Source organism: Callithrix jacchus, chromosome 7 (assembly GCF_049354715.1).
Source record: "Callithrix jacchus isolate 240 chromosome 7, calJac240_pri, whole genome shotgun sequence".
Lineage (NCBI taxonomy): Eukaryota > Metazoa > Chordata > Mammalia > Primates > Cebidae > Callithrix > Callithrix jacchus.
In genome coordinates, this window is record NC_133508.1 from 72,821,049 (window position 1) to 72,836,765 (window position 15,717).

Sequence of the window (15,717 nt, forward strand, 5' to 3'; positions counted from 1 at the left end):
GGATTGATCTTTTGTGGGAAGGAAGAAGGGTTGCCATTTGTTAATGGTGTTTGTAATTGCTACTGAATTAATATCGGCTGCAAAGCAGCTACTAATTTATTTTCTAGAACTAGAAGAATCAGATAATATGGACATTTTGGATAGGCGTGTTTTTAATTTTCTCAAGATTTCTGAAATTGGTAAGATTATTTCTAATTAGGAAGTTTGGTTGAAAATAAGTTTCTGAACTCTCAAATCTAGTATCTACTTCCAACTTTTAATTAAAAAAAGAAGAAATCTTCAAAGGTTGAATGTGGCTTCATGGATTCTCTAGCATGAGCAAACTAATATATCCAAAACTGAATTCAAACTTTCATCTAAATAATTTATACTTTCTACTTAGCTTTGCTATACTCAGTGTCAGACTGATATCTTAGTTTTGAAACCTTGGTTCCTTTTCTCTTTGTCACTTCTAAGTCTAGTCAGTTATTTGTTGAATGCCATGTATGTGTAAAGCAGTTTCAGATTTCACTCCTGTGAGTTGTCATTTCCATTGCCTTTGGATGCCTAGTTAGGAAAGCTCCTTTCTCGTTTCTAACTATACAAATTTTATGTGTTCTTTAAGAACCAGGTTAACTACTGAGTCTTCCTCTTGAAACCTTGCTTTGTTCCTCTAGTTGTAAGTGGCCTTTGCCACTGTACCTCTCTGGTGATGCTCAATTCTGGCATGTTTTATATATATATATATCTGTGTGTGTAATGCCCCTCCCCCAATCTTTTTTTTTTTTTTTCTTTTGAGACTGAGTCTCGCTGTGTTGCCCAGGCTAGAGTGCAGTGGCGTGATCTAGGCTCACTGCAACCTCCACCTCCTGGGTCCTTGCAGTCAGCCTCTTGAGTAGCAGGGACTACAGGTGCAGGCCGCCACACCTGGCTAATTTTTTGTATTTTAGTAAAGACTCCAACTCCTGACCTCAGGCAGTCTGCCCACCTCAGCCTCCCAAAGTACTAGGATTATAGGCGTGAGCCACTGTACCCGGCCTCCAGCTAGGATTTTTTATATTTCGCTACCTCTTCCCCGCCTCAACCAAGATCACATATCTCAGTCAGTAACAGTTTTGAAAAAGTTTAAGATTATAGTGCATCTGATAAGAAGTGGTAATGTGAGTACATACCTGTGCTTACAGTCTTCTGAGTACTTTCCATGTATTAACCATTTAATTCCCTATAGTCCTAGGGAAAGGTATGATTATAGTCTGCATATTACAGATGGAAGTGAGACAGAGAAAGATGAAACAGATCCAGGATTGCACAGTTAGTAAAGGGGGTAGAGCTGTATTCAGTCCTAGAGTCTGGTTCTAGAGCATGTAAATCTTTGTCCCTTTTTCTTTTTTTTTTTTTTTCCTAGGCTGACCAAGATTTGTCCCTTTTTTATTAAACTCCAAGGCAACTGGGCAGGCAGACTGGTGCATGAGAGGATAAACAATATTATATCTGAAAATTTCAAGCACGGTATATAGAAATATGTATAGAGTGTCATTGAAGAAAAGTGGAGTGATTTTGGCTCACTGCAACCTCTGCCTCCTGGGTTCAAGTGATTCTCCTGCCTAAGCCTCCTGAGTAGCTGGGACTACAGGTACACACACCACCATGCCCAGCTAATTTTTGTATTTGAGTAGAGACGACATTTCACCATGTTTGCCAGGCTTGTCCCAAACTCCTGATCTCAAGTTATCTCTTTGCCTTGGTGTCCTAAAGTGCTGGAATTACAGATGTGAGCCCCCTCCCCAGCCTCTTTTTTTCTTTCTTTCTTTCTTCCTTTCTTTCCTTTCTTTCCTTCCCTCCTTCCCTCCTTCCCTCCTTCCCTCCTTCCCTCCTTCCCTCCTTCCCTCCTTCCCTCCTGCCTGCCTTCCTTCCTTCCTTCCTTCCTTCCTTCCTTCCTTCCTTCCTTCCTTCCTTCCTTCCTTTCCCTCCCTACTTCCCTCCCTCCCTCTCTCTCTCTCTCTCTTTCTCTTTCTTTCTTTCTTTCTTTTCTTTCTTTTCTTTCTTTCTCCTGAATCTCTTTTATTGGGGGGAATGGGCCTCTTGGGGGTCCTCACAAGCAGTACCTTTTTCATTGGCACTGCTTCTGGAGTCCTGGGGCTTCATCACATCGGGCAGCTCTGGCGGACCGGAGAACGGCTCGATGCACAGGGCCTCAAAGGTGTCATCTGCCTGGAAGGCCAGCCCCACTCTGGCTGAGGGCTGTGGCCGCGCTTTTTGACAGGTGAAGCCACACTCACCCAATGTCTTACTATCATCCGAGAGTTGGTCGTTCTTGTACAGCTGCTGCTCATCGGGCGGCTGCTTGGGAATGCCCTTGATGATGCGCTTCACCTCAAACGTGATGCTGGATGCCTTGGCATCTGTGAAGATGGTGGTCTTGTGGCACTGGACATGAGGAACCATATCCTGGGGGGCGGTGGGCTGGTGTGTGAGAGCACAGCCTTGGCCCCACTTGTGGCCCAGCTGCCTCTGGCCCAGCCTGCAGCCTTTTTCTTTTTTAGAAATAAATAAAGTTGGCCTGTCATGATGGCTCATACCTGTAAGCCCAGCACTTTGGGAAGCCGAGGCAGGTGGAGCATGAGGTCAGGAGATCGAGACCATCCTGGCCAACATGGTGAAACCCCCATCTCTACTAAAAATACAAAAAAATTAGCTGGGTGTGGTGTCAAACACCTGTAGTCCCAGCTACTCAGGAAGCTGAGGCAGGAGAATTGCTTGAATGGAAGTGGAGGTTGTAGTGGTGTGCTGAGATCGAGCCACCACACTCCAGCCTTGGCGACAGGGCAAGACTGCCTCAAAAATAAATAAATAAATAAATAACATTACAGGCATCATACCGCATACTTATTAAAATTGTATTAATGGTTCTTTTTTTCTTTTTTAATTTTTTCTGATTTTCTGGAAAAATTGTTTGATAACATACGTTGTTCACATTATACCTTTTGCAAAAATACTGAGGGCTTCAGTTTTCTCAGGGGCCTTAGTATTTTTTTGTTTTTGTTTTTTTCGAGTTGGAGTCTAACTTTGTCACCCAGGCTGGAGTGCAGTGGCGCTTACTGTAATCCCTGCCTCCTGGGTTCAAGCTCTTCTCCTGTCTCAGCTTCCTGAGTAACTGGGATTACAAGTGTGGACCATCATAGCCCACTAATTTTTTGTTATGTTTAGTGAAGATGGAGTTTCGCCATGTTCGCCAAGCTGGTCTTGAACTCCTGACCTCACATGATCCACCCACCTTGCCCTCCAAAGCCTTAAAAATTAACTTTTAATTGACAAGTAAAATGATACATATTTATGATATACAACATGATGTTTTTGAAATATGTGTGGGTTGTGGAATGGTTAAATCTAGCTAGTCAACATATGCATTACTTCGTTTTTCTTGTGGTGAGAACACTTGAAATCTCTCAGTTATCTTCAGATAAACAGTTCATTATTATTAACTGCAGTTACCATGTTGCCCAACTTATTGCTCTTAATTGAAACTTTGTGTCCTTTAACCAACATCTCCTACCTTCATCTTTTATTTTTCCTTTTTTTTTTTTTTTTTGAGATGGAGTCTTCCTGTGTCCTCCAGGCTGGAGGACAGTAGTGCAGTCTTAGCTCACTGCATCCTCCGTCTCCTGGGTTCAGGCAGTGTTCCTGCCTCTGCCTCCCAAGTAGTGAGGTTATAGGCACGTGCTATCACACCCAGCTAATTGTTGTATTTTTAGTAGAGACAGGGTTTCACCATGTTGGCCAAGCTAGTCTTGAGCTCCTGGCCTCAGGTGATCCGCCCACTTTGGCCTCCCAAAGTGCTGGGATTACAGATACGACTATGCCCAGCCTCCTTCATCTTTTAGTATTTAATAAAACAATTCTTTTCTGTCAAGCTTTCATTTTTGTTAATCTCCTCAGTTGTTAACTGGTCTGACCCCGCCATGTCTTTATTTGTTGGTGGCTTTGACTGTGTTTTGAAAACTTTTTTTTTTTGAGACAGAGTCTCAATCTGTCACCAGGCACCAGGCTGGAGTGCAGTGGCGCGATCTCAGCTCACTGCAACCTCCACCTCCCGGATTCAAGCAATTCTCCTGCCTCAGCTTCCCAGGTAGCTGGGACTACAGGTGCACGCCACCACGCCCAGCTAATTTTTTTGTATTTATAGTAGAGACGGGGTTTCACAGTGTTGGCCAGGATGGTCTTGATCCCTTGACCTCGTGATCCACCCGCCTTGCCCACCCTGGCGTACAGTAATGGAATCATAGCTCACTGCAGTGTCAAATTTTTTGTAGAGATAGGGGTTTTGCTTTGTTGCCCAGGCTGATCTCGAACTCCTGGCCTCAAGTTTTCCTTCCACCTTGGCCTTCCAAAAATGTTCGATTGCAGGCCTGAACCATCACACCCAGCCTCAGCCTCTTTTTTTTTTTTTTCTTTTGAGGTGGTGTCTTGCTCTGTCTCCCAGGCTGGAGTGTAGTGGTGAGATCTCGGCTCCCTCCAACCTCTGCCTCCCGGGTTCAAGCAGTTCTTCTGCCTTAGACTCCTGAGTAGCCAGAACTGCAGGTACCTACGTGCCACTGCCTCCCTGGTTTAAGCACTTCTTCCTCAGACTCCCAAGTAGCCAGGACTATAGGTACATGCCACCATGGCAGCTAATTTTTTGTATTTTTAGGAGAGACAGGGTTTCACCATGTTGGCCAGTCTGGTCTTAAACTCTTGACCCCAGGTGATCCGCTTGTCTTGGCCTCGGCCTGAATGTTCTTAATGTCACTGAACTGTACATATAAAACTGTTTAAAATAGTCAATTGTATGTTATATTTTACCGTGGAGTGGGGAACTGTGTAAGTAACTCATACTCATTCACTCGTTTTTATGTAGACACTGGAGATAGAAAAAGGAATTAGATCTGGTACCTACCCTCAAGGAGTAGTTTAGTAATAGTGCATGACTACTGGTTTTCAAGGAAATAGAGGCTCAAGTGGTAAGGAAATGCTGGTACCTTATACAAGTTTTGTAATGTGATAAAAAGATAAGTTCTGGGAAAGTAGTTGTTATGAGTTCTTGACCATTCAGTCTGATCTGCTGAGCGGGGAGAACTCAGATGAGAAAGTTACTTTGCCCCAACATCTCTGCACATCCTGAGACCATGAGTTTAAAAACCACTGGTCTAGGTAGAAGCATTCAGGTTCATCAGTTGGCATGTTTGATCCCTCTCTCCCTCTCTGTCTCTCTCTGTCTCTCTGTCTCTCTGTCTCTCTCTCTCTCTCTCTCTCTCTCTCTCTCTCTCTCTCTCTCTCTCTCTCTGTGTGTGTGTGTGTGTGTGTGTGTGCTGTCTGTCTCTCTGTCTCTCTCTCTCTCTCTCTGTGTGTGTGTGTGTGTGTGTGTGTGTGTGGTGTTGTGTTGAGAACTTGAGGCACAGAATGATAGGGTTATTTAGGGGGCAGAGTCATTCAGCTTGGAATCAGACATAGGCTTGAGTTGTTGCTGAAAGAGCATACTGCTCTTTTTACAGGGTTTTTTTGTTTTTGTTTTTGTTTTTTTATACATATGAGGTGGAGTCTCGCTCTGTCGCTCAGGCTGGAGTGCAATGGCGCGATGTCTGCTCACTGCAACCTTCAACTCCCAGGTTCAATATCATGCCACTGCACTCCAGTCTGGGAAATAAGAGAGTACTATTCTCCTGTCTCAGCCTCTTGAGTAGCTGGGATTACAGGCACATGTTGCCATGCCCAGCTAATTTTTTGTATTTTAAGAGATGAGGTTTCACTGTGTTGCCCAGGCTGGTCTCAAACTCCTGAACTCAAGCAATCCACCTGCCTCGGCCTCCCAAAGTGCTAGAATTACAGTTGTGAGTTACCATGTCTGGCCTTCTTTTTACAGGTTTTGAAGATGGAATTAGTGTCTTACATTCTAAGTTTGCCGGAAGGCTAAATTCTGAATTCTCATGAGACTGTAGTTGTTTAATGGCCATGTGTCTACTCATACCAGGTTGTTGAAGTCTTATCTTTTCACTGTCCTTTTGATACTGGCTCAATTAACAATATTTATTGAGTACTCCTTTGTGCCAGGCGGTTTTCAAGAACTTTACACTTATATTATCCAGTGTTAAAGTGAAGTAGGAACAGTTTTACAGATAAGGGACCACAGATGGTGAGATTAACTTATCCAGGGTCTCACAACTAGTTGTTGGTGGAGTTAGGAATCAAATCTAGGCTTCAGAGCCAGATGTGCTCGTATTATTTATTGAGTAGCTGCTTTGGAAAATACTTGGTGATGACTGCTGACTTTTATTTGCCTTACTCTGAGTTGCTGGGCATAAATATTAAAAAATATCTGTTTCTACCATTTGGGAGCCTTACAGTTTTGAGAATTACTGTTCATTAGGGTTTATTTATTTATTTTTTGAGATAGAGTTTTGCTCTTATTGCCCAGGCTGGAGTGCAGTGGCACAATATTGGCTCACTGCAACCTCCACCTCCTGGGTTCAAGTGATTCTCTTGCCTCAGCCTTCCAAGCAGCTAGGATTACAGGCACCCACCACCACACACGGCTAATTTTATGTTTTTAGTAGAGACAGAGTTTCACCATGTTTGGTCAGGCTGGTCTCAAACACCTGACCTCAAGTGATCCATCTGCCTCAGCCCCCTGAAGTGCTGGAATTACAGGTGTGAGCTACCGTGCCTAGCCAGGGTTTATTCTTATTGGCTGTCTGCACAAAATGCATTTGTTAGACAAATTATGAAGAAAGGGGGTTGACAGCCTTTCTCTCCAAAGGATCAGATGCTTTAGGCTTTGCTGCCCAAGAGACAAAGTTGAGGCTACTATGTGGGTACTTACATGATAAGAGAGAAAACAAATTTGCACAAAGTTTTTATTAGTAGAATTCAAAATATAATAATGAGGCCAGGCATGGTGCCTCACACCTGTAATCCCAGCACTTTGGGAGGCCAAGGCAGGCAGATCCCCTGAGGTCAGTTTGAGACCAGCCTGGCCAATGTGGCAAAACCCCATCTCTACTAAAAATATTTAAAAAATTAAAGCCAGGCGGGGTGGCTCAAGCCTGTAATCCCAGAACTTTGGGAGGCCAAGGAGGGTGGATCACCTGACGTCAGGAGTTCAAGACTAGTCTGACCAACATGGTGAAACCCCATCTCTATAAAAATAAAAAAATTAGGCGTGGTGGTGGTGCATGCCTGTAATCGGAAGGCTGAGGCACAAGAATCTCGAACCTGGTGGGGCAGAGGTTGCACAGAACCAAGACCACACCACTGCATGCCAGCCTGGGTGACAGAGTGAGATTCTGTCTCAAAAAAATATATATGTGTGTGTGTGTGTGTATCTAAATATAAATGAGTTCAATTTTTGTAATAAGTCTATTAAGAATGGAATTCTGATTTTGGGGAGTATAATTTCACTTAATTGGGGCTCAAAGTTAGCATTGCCTTTCAAAATTGATGGCAAATACTTACATGTTAATGCTGATCTATAGCAAAATTTTATGTATGTCATCTTTGAAAATGTCTTTTCACACACATAGGTACTGCCAAAATACTTAAATTAATCCATGAGCATGTGATTTTAATTCAACAGATTTATCTTTGGAAGGCACAGAAGTGTGTTAGATTCCTTTTTCTTTTATTAGATTCTTGATATTTGTCTTTTAGCATACCCCATAACATTGCAGATAAATCGCTTCCAACTGAAGATTACATGGAAGCTCCTTAGTTGCACAGTTAGACGGATTTCGAAATATGGAGATTTACTTTATACATGCATTGAGGTTGGAAATGTGCTGGAACTATAGTTTGAGGTCAGAAAATGTATCTGCTTCTTATGTATATGGGAATGGAGATGCCACTTCTTGTTCAACTTTTGACAGTATGAGAAGTAAATAAAGTTATTTGACATTTCTTAAAATTTAAACACTTATTGCCATTAGTATTATTTTATCACAGTATGTGTTTCCCATAGAAGAGTTGTATTAACTTCTAATTTTATTTCTTTGAGACAGTCTCCCTTTGTCACCTAGTCTGGAATGCAGTGGTGAGATCATAGCTCATTGCAACTTCAAACTCTTGGACTCAAGCGAGCCTCCTGCCCCAGACTCCTGAATACCTGAGACCACAGGTGTACACCATTGAGTGAGGCTAATTTTTTTTTCTTTCAGTTTTTTTGTAGAGATGGGTCTTGCTCTGTTGACTAGGCAGGACCTCAAGCTGTCCTCCCACCTCAGTCTCCCAAAGTCTCACAAGCTACCATGCCAGGTCCTTGTCATTTTAAATTGAATTCGTTAAGAAACATCATCAAGTCTGCAGCAAAAGCTATTTTTCAAAGCTATTTGGTGTCCACAATAATAATAGTGGTTAAGGGTGGTTCTTCTTGTTCAGAAAAATTTCATACTCAGCCTTGAGTTTTTCAAAAAGCGCAGTTTTCCTCCTCCTAGTTCATCCAACTGCCATATAGTAGGGCAAATCAGGATATTCACCTTCTTTTTCTCATCACTGCACTCCAGCCTAGGTGACAGAGACCACGTCTCAAGGAAAAAAAAAATCTGCAAAGAAACTGCTGATAAATAACCTTGTATTTTTACAATGTTTATAGATTTTTCCAACTAAGGCCTTTTCTTCTCCACACATATTTTTTACCATCATTTGTTTTCCCGTAAGTTGGGAATATTGTGATGAGTGCTTAATTTGGTTGTATCATTGTATGTTGCATTCTTGGCATATCTGTGGTGTCATTTCATAATAATCACAAGAGGATATGCCATCAAATTCAATAGCAAAACCATCTGTACTTCTCACTATGCCTTAAAAGGGTAACATCAAAGTTTACTTTTCTTGTTTTGATATGATGGATATGCACAGGTAATTAAAAATAACAATAAAATGTGGGTTGGGCACAGTGGCTCACACCTGTAATCCCAGCACTTTGGGAGGCCAAGGTGGGTGGATCATGAGGTCAGGCATTCTAGACTAGCCTGGCCAACGTAGTGAAACCCGATCTCTAAAAAAAAAAATACAAAAAATTAGCTGGGTGTGGTGGCCAACGCCTGTAATCCCAGCTACTCGGGAAGCTGAGGCAGGAGAATTGCTTGGACCTGGGAGGCGGAGGTTGCAGTGAACCGAGATTGCACCACTGCACTCCAGACTGGGCAACAGTGTGAGACTCAGATAGGATAGACAGACAGCCTATGTATGGCATTTGAAATGCTGTTGAGTTATAATTGTGTCACTGCAATTTGTAGCAGAGCAAAGCATTGAGACCACTGAAGGCAGTCCCTGTTGAAGCTACTCAGATCTCCTTAGTGTGCAAGTAGCCATCTGTAAATGAATGTAACTGTTCCTATAAACTTGTTTATGAATGTGTGAATTGGAATTTCTCTAGATCAGCAGCTAATATGGGGGGGGAGTTGAAATACTGTATAATTTTGACGTGTAAGGAAGTATTCTGTAAGGAAGTATTCTTTTGATTAAAAAAAAATTTTTAAATGGTATCCATTCCTAGTTCATGGATCATACAAAACCAGATAGTGGACTAGGTTTGGTTTGTTTTCCATAGATGCCAACCCCTATTGTAGAAGGCTCTGTATTCATGACTCATTTGGAAGCGCTCTGTTTTCCAAGGCCATTTACAGTTATTTCACCAGCCTTGGATCAAGCCTGGTTCCCACTGATACCATGAAAACTACTTGGAGCAGACATTGCACAGTTTTCTGTGGTAAAAACTAAAGCTTTATTTGCTCAGCTGTCATTATCTTATTCTTAGTATTTTTTTTTTCCAGTGGGGAATGGCTGAGATTACATTTTGTTACTCATTAGATACTTTGGTTTAACTTGAAGACTGTCTTCTTTTTTTTTCACTTTTTTTTTTTTAAAAAAAAGATGGGGTTTCACCATGATGGCCAGGCTGGTCTTGAACTCCTGACCTCAGGTGATCCACCCACCTCGGCCTCCCAAAGTGCTAGGATTACAGGCATGAGCCACCTCACCTGGCCTTTTTTCACTTTTAATTGCTGTCATCATGCTTTTGAAGCAAGAACACATTAGTCTTAAAAGTATTTAAGCTTGTTATGCCTGGTGCTTGAAAGGACTAGTTATTGACCTAGGTTCATAGGGTGGACAAGGTATTTCCTTATGTTTTATAGTCTCAATAAAAGATTGCCAGGGGGGCCAGGCGTGGTGGCTCACGCCTGTAATCCAAGCACTTTGGAGGCCAAGGCGGGCGGATCACCTGAGGTCGGGAGTTCAAGACCAGCCTGACCAACACGGTGAAACTCCGTCTTAAAAAAAAAAAAGTGCCAGGGGCCAGGCAATAAAAGATTGCCATGGGCCACACTGTAATCCAAGCACTTTGTAAGGCTGAGGCTGACGGATCATTTGAGGTCAGGAGCTCGAGACCAGCCTGACTAACATGGTGAAACCCTGTCTCTACTAAAAATACAAAAAAAAATAGCTGGGCGTGGTGGTGCAGGCCTGTAATCCCACATACTAGGGAGGCTGAGGCAGGAGAATTGCTTGAACCCGGAGACGGAGGTTGCAGTGAGCCGAGATAGCAGCATAACATTCCAGCTTGGATGAGGGAGATAAGGAAAAAGAAAATCAGTCTTGTTAGTTTTGTTTACCATAGGAGATACAAATGGTGTGATCCTAGAATGTTAGTGTTTACCTTTTGTTTGGACTTGGGCGCTGTATTGTTATTTAAGGTCTAATAATGTGTGGAACATAGGAGTGTTCTGAGTGACACTCTGGTCTAAGGCACTGTTGTCCTTTATCTGGATTATTATTGTCTTATTCTTTTTTGAGACAGGGTCTTGCTCTGTCACCTAGGCTGGGATGCAGTAGTGTGAACATGGCTCACTGCAGCCTTGATCTCCTGGGCTCAAGCAATCCTCTTGCCTCCACCTCCCATAATGTTGGGATTATAGGTGTGAACCACCACACCTGGCCTGCCTGGATTATTTTGGGCATTATCTACTAATTTCTTCTATTTGTGGCTGACACAGCAGCCAGCATGTGTCATTGCAGTTTGTAATATTTTGAAACAAAGTTATGCTCCTTTTACTCCTGTGCTCTAAACATTCCAGTGGCTGCTCTCATTACCCAGAGGAAAATTAAAGTCCTTAATGATGACTTTCAGGGCCCTGTTCATTCAGCCTTGTTTCTGACCTGATCTACCAACAGCCCCCTTGGTAACTTTTTGCATTGCAGACATTCTTATTTTTGTTTCTTCCTCAGACAGCCAAGCATGTTTCCTCCCCAGGGTCTTTGCATTTGCTGTTACCTCAGACAAGGCCCAGTTATACTCTTTTTCTTCCAGTCTCTGCTCAGCTACCTCATTAGAGAGGCCGTCCCTCAATACTTGATATAAAATTGTATGACACTTACTCCTCCGTTTACCCCCATCTGCTCCCTAGAATGTCAGTTTCAGGCATAAAGGGACTTTTAAACCATTGAACCTTCACTTCTTAGAATAGTGCCTGGCATGTAGTCAGTACTTAATAAATTATTTGTTGAATAAGTGGACAATTAGTAATGTGTAGAAGGGAAGAAGGTCTGTTATAGAGTCTCCTTGCTAATACACTGTTGTTTGGCCAAAGGAGTGGTTCAGAAAATAGAGGCTGACAAGTGTGCTTGTGGCTGGCCAGATAACATGCAGGACAGGCTCCATCGGAGGAGAGCAACTGTGGTGTCAGGGGTGACTCAGAGTTTCAGGTGTCTCTCTGCTGTCACAGAGAACTAAAGGCCAGAGCCCCATATCTGCTTCTTCACTCATCGCAACAATGGGAAATTGAATTTGTTGGAGTGATAAAATTCTTGCCAATATCCAAGAAGAGGTTAATTAACAAGGAGGAAATATGATGGAGTAATAAAATGGGAGATTTAGGCCGGACACGGTGGCTCATGCCTGTAATCCCAGCATTTTGGGAGGCCTAGGCAGGTGAATCACGAGGTCAGGAGTGTGAGACCAGCCTGGCTAACATGGTGAAACCTGTCTCTACTAAAAATAAAAAAAAAAAAAATTATCTGGCCGTGGTGGCGGGCGCCTCTGATCCCAACTACTTGGAAGGCTGAGGCAGGAGAATTGCTTGAACCCAAAAGGCAGAGGTTGCATTGAGCCGAGATGGCGCCACTGCATTCCAGTCCAGGTGACAGTGTGAGACTGCATCTCAAAAGTAAATAACTAAAATGAAATGGGAGATTTTTTGGTGTGTGTACTTTTGGCATCTGGTTAGAATTGGATGGATGTATTGGAGTAGATTGTTTTTTAATTCAGTATGTTAGAGCAGTTTTTAATTTTAAAATCCAGCATGTAAGAGCAGTTTTAAGTCCTGTAGCAGTCATGGGATTTCCCTCACTAGCTTGGCAGAGCTGACCGATGTGATCCACTTTTGCCTGTGGAGTGAAGAATTGAGGGAAAGAAGTTTTGGCTATTGTAACATAGGATGAATTAGAAGAATAAATAGCGAGAATACATGCAAAAGTATTTTGAATGAATTTTTGAAAGTGCTGTATTTATACTTAAATCAACTAAGTAAATACATATCAATATTAATTTGGCAAAGGGCCTGAATACGATCCTTATCTGGATAAAACAGTCTTATCCTTTTAACAATTTTTTAAGAGTATGTTTTTGTTGGCTTTTTGTGATGTTAATTACTACCTTTGATATAGGTGAAGAATTTATTGCTTAGATAGTTGGTTTACATGGTAAAAGCACATGTCAGTGTTAGGTGTATATAGAGTTTACAGCCTAATGAGGGAGTGTAAGGAGAGACATGTCCAGGGTAACACAGAGGGCAGTAACTAACCCAGTCTAGTAGATCCAGAGACAGCTTGCTATGGAGGGGAGGAGATCCTCATAGCTAGTCTGAGGATTCTGCATGTATAAGGAGTTAGGAGACCATAGCTTAAGAAGTACATTGCTTTCTTCCTGGCTAAATAGGCAAGGATTCAGCTATGTGTAAACTGCAGGGTTCAGAGAAAGCTAAGGTGGGCAGCCTGCCCTGACTTGATTGAGGGAATACTGAGAAAGTGGGAGAAAAAAAGATAAATGTTGACACTGCATCTCTTTAGATTATTTGGATCTTATGTGCCTTCATTTCTTTTCCTTTTTTTTCCCCCCCCCAATGGAATTTTGCTCTTGTTGCCCATGCTGGAGTACAATGGTGTGATCACGGCTCACTGCAATCTCCACCTTCCAGGTTCAAGCAATTCTCATGCCTCGGCCTCCTGAGTAGCTGGGATTACAGGCACCTGCCACCTTGCCTAGCTAATTTTTTATTTTTATTAGAGACAGGGTTTTGCCATGTTGGCCAGGCTGCTCTTGAACTCCTGACCTCAGGTGATCCACCTGCCTCGCCTCCCAAAGTGTTGAGATTACAGGCATGAGCCATTGTACCTGGCCTTTCTTTATAGAAATATGAATAACAACAAGGCTTTGATAAGCCAGAAGTGAGGACATCTAATTACTTATATGAGCTTGCTGGTCTTGGAACTTAGCTTTCCTATTTGTTTTGGAAAACGCTGTACACAGCTATTTGATGTATGACCATGTTCATAGATCTGGGAATATTTAGACAACTGGAGCAGAAGGGAATTTTTGTGCTTTTATGGGTGGGTATGTTAAAATCATTTTAGCATAACTGTTCATTTCTTTCTTATTTTGAAGATCTGATTCTTCTCAGGTTCACCAGGTTGAGTTTTATGTAGATTGTGAATTAGTCTTGTGTAATGAAAACCTTAGCATCTGAAATATTGCCAGTGAAAGTATCAGGTTACAGGAAGGAAGATTTTTGCTATCCATACTGTAGGAGGTTGGATGGATGAAAACATGTCAGACAGAGGCAGACCATCTCATGCTTTGAGAGAAAAGCTTGGGTCCACTTGGAGTAAAGCTGAGGGCTAAAGTAGGGTTTGTATTTATAGATTTCAAGCATCAGTAACAGAATCTGCATTCAGGTAGCCATTTTCTCATTACTTATTTTCTCTCATTTCAGAAGTGTATCCTGACTTGTAAATTGAAGAAGCCAGTGGTGCTGCAAGTGTTATTTTGGGGTAGTGTCTGGGATCCAGTGCAAGTCGAACCATTGTTCAAATAAGGTAAATGCGTGGTGGTAAAAGAAACTAATAACTTCACTAATTTATAAGACCCATCTTATGTTAAGAATTATTTTGAGACCAGCCTGTACAACATGGTGAGATCCTGTCTCTACAAAAAGTAAAAAAAAGTAACCAGGCATGGTGGCATGCATCTGTGGTTCCAGCTACTTGGGAGGCGGAGGCAGGAGGATAGCTTGAGCTCAGTAATTGGAGACTGCAGTGTACCATGTTCATGCCACTACACTCCAGCCTGGGTGACAGAGAGTGAGACCCTGTCTCAAAAAAAAAAAAAAAAAAAGAAACGAAAAAGAACTGATTATGCAGAAGTTTCTTTAATGGAAATTCTGGGTTCTTACGAAATAGTATTTGTTTGAAAAAGGTTGTTTATAAACTTGACATCTGTAATCACTGCTAATATTTTGGGGAGCAGTCCCTTTACATGTTTATGTTGCTTGGATATATATATATATATATATGTTTAATCAAAATTGGGGGCTGAGTGTGGTGGCTCACAGCACTTTGGGAGGCCAAGGTGGTTGATCACCTGAGGTCAGGAATTCAAGACTAGCCTGGCCAACATAGTGAAACCCTATCTCTACTAAAAATACAAAATTAGTGGGGCGTGGTGATGCATACCTGTAATCTAGCTGCTTGGGAGGCTGAGGCAGGAGAATCACTTGAACACAGAAGGTAGAGGTTGCAGTGAGCCGAGATTGGGCCACCGCCCTCCAGCCTGGGCAACAGAGCGAGACCCTGTCTCTGAAAAACAAAAACAAACAAAACTTCTGTGTGTGTAGACATATCAGACTATCGATTCCATAAGGCTTTTGATGAAAAACAACAGTCCCTCCCCACTCCCCTTCCCAGTCATTAGAAGCAGTTATTTTAAACTCTGCTGTTCCTTTTGGTGTATCTCTCTCAGTAATAAGCTGCTTTTGCTTTACGGTGTTGGTTATTATTATTAACTTCGCTTCTTAGATAGTGGTAGTTTCTGGTTGGCTTACTGAGAACCTCACATGCCAACATCAGTTGTGACTCTGGTTATAATGTAATTTTAGTCATGGTAGTATGGTTTGCAATATTATTATGATTACATAGAGCTTATTCACAGCCCATTTTATATGTTACGTTAACTTTTCCTTTTTTGTACAACTATTTGTTTTCTGTTTCTAAATCATCTTTTTGTCTATTTTGCTTAGTTTCTATGTCTTTATCAGTAATTTCTCTCTAAACGCTAACCAGAAGTGTAAATCTTGCTCAATGCATTTAAGCATTTTGGCTACATTATAAATTGTATCTTGGGCCTAGCACAGTAGCTCACACCTGTAAGCCCAACACTTTGGGAGGCCGAGGAGGGCAGATCACTTGAGGCCAGGAATTCGAGACCAACCTGGCAAACATGGTGAAACCCCATCTCTACTAAAAATACAAAATATCTGGGTGTGGTGGCTGGCATCTGTAATCCCAGCTACTCAGGAGGCTGAGGCAGGAGAATCACTTGAACCCGAGAGACAGAGGCTGCAGTGTGAGCCGAGATCACACCACTGCCCTCCAGTCTGGGCGACAGAGCAAGACTCTGTCTCAAAAATATAAATAAAATTAAAGAAATAAGTTTTATCT

At 42.2% G+C, this 15,717-nt stretch overlaps 1 protein-coding gene and 1 pseudogene across 5 annotated transcripts in view; one reads left to right on the forward strand and one right to left on the reverse strand.

Moving 5' to 3' along the window:
* THRAP3 (thyroid hormone receptor associated protein 3) overlaps positions 1-15,717 on the forward strand; it is a 78,365-nt gene that overhangs the window by 16,735 nt on the left and 45,913 nt on the right. For 2 of the 4 annotated variants that reach the window (XM_078331238.1, XM_035250817.3), the window contains exons 2-3: positions 4,436-4,557; positions 13,995-14,097. The gene's annotated coding sequence lies outside the window, so the exon portion shown is untranslated. The remainder of the gene's footprint in view (positions 1-4,435; positions 4,558-13,994; positions 14,098-15,717) is intronic. The other 2 variants (XM_035250816.3, XM_002750616.5) reach the window with 1 other exon arrangement.
* On the reverse strand, positions 1,546-3,480 carry LOC103794360 (elongin-B pseudogene; annotated as a pseudogene). Its single transcript, XR_013519927.1, has one exon. The product of XR_013519927.1 is annotated as an elongin-B pseudogene (transcript).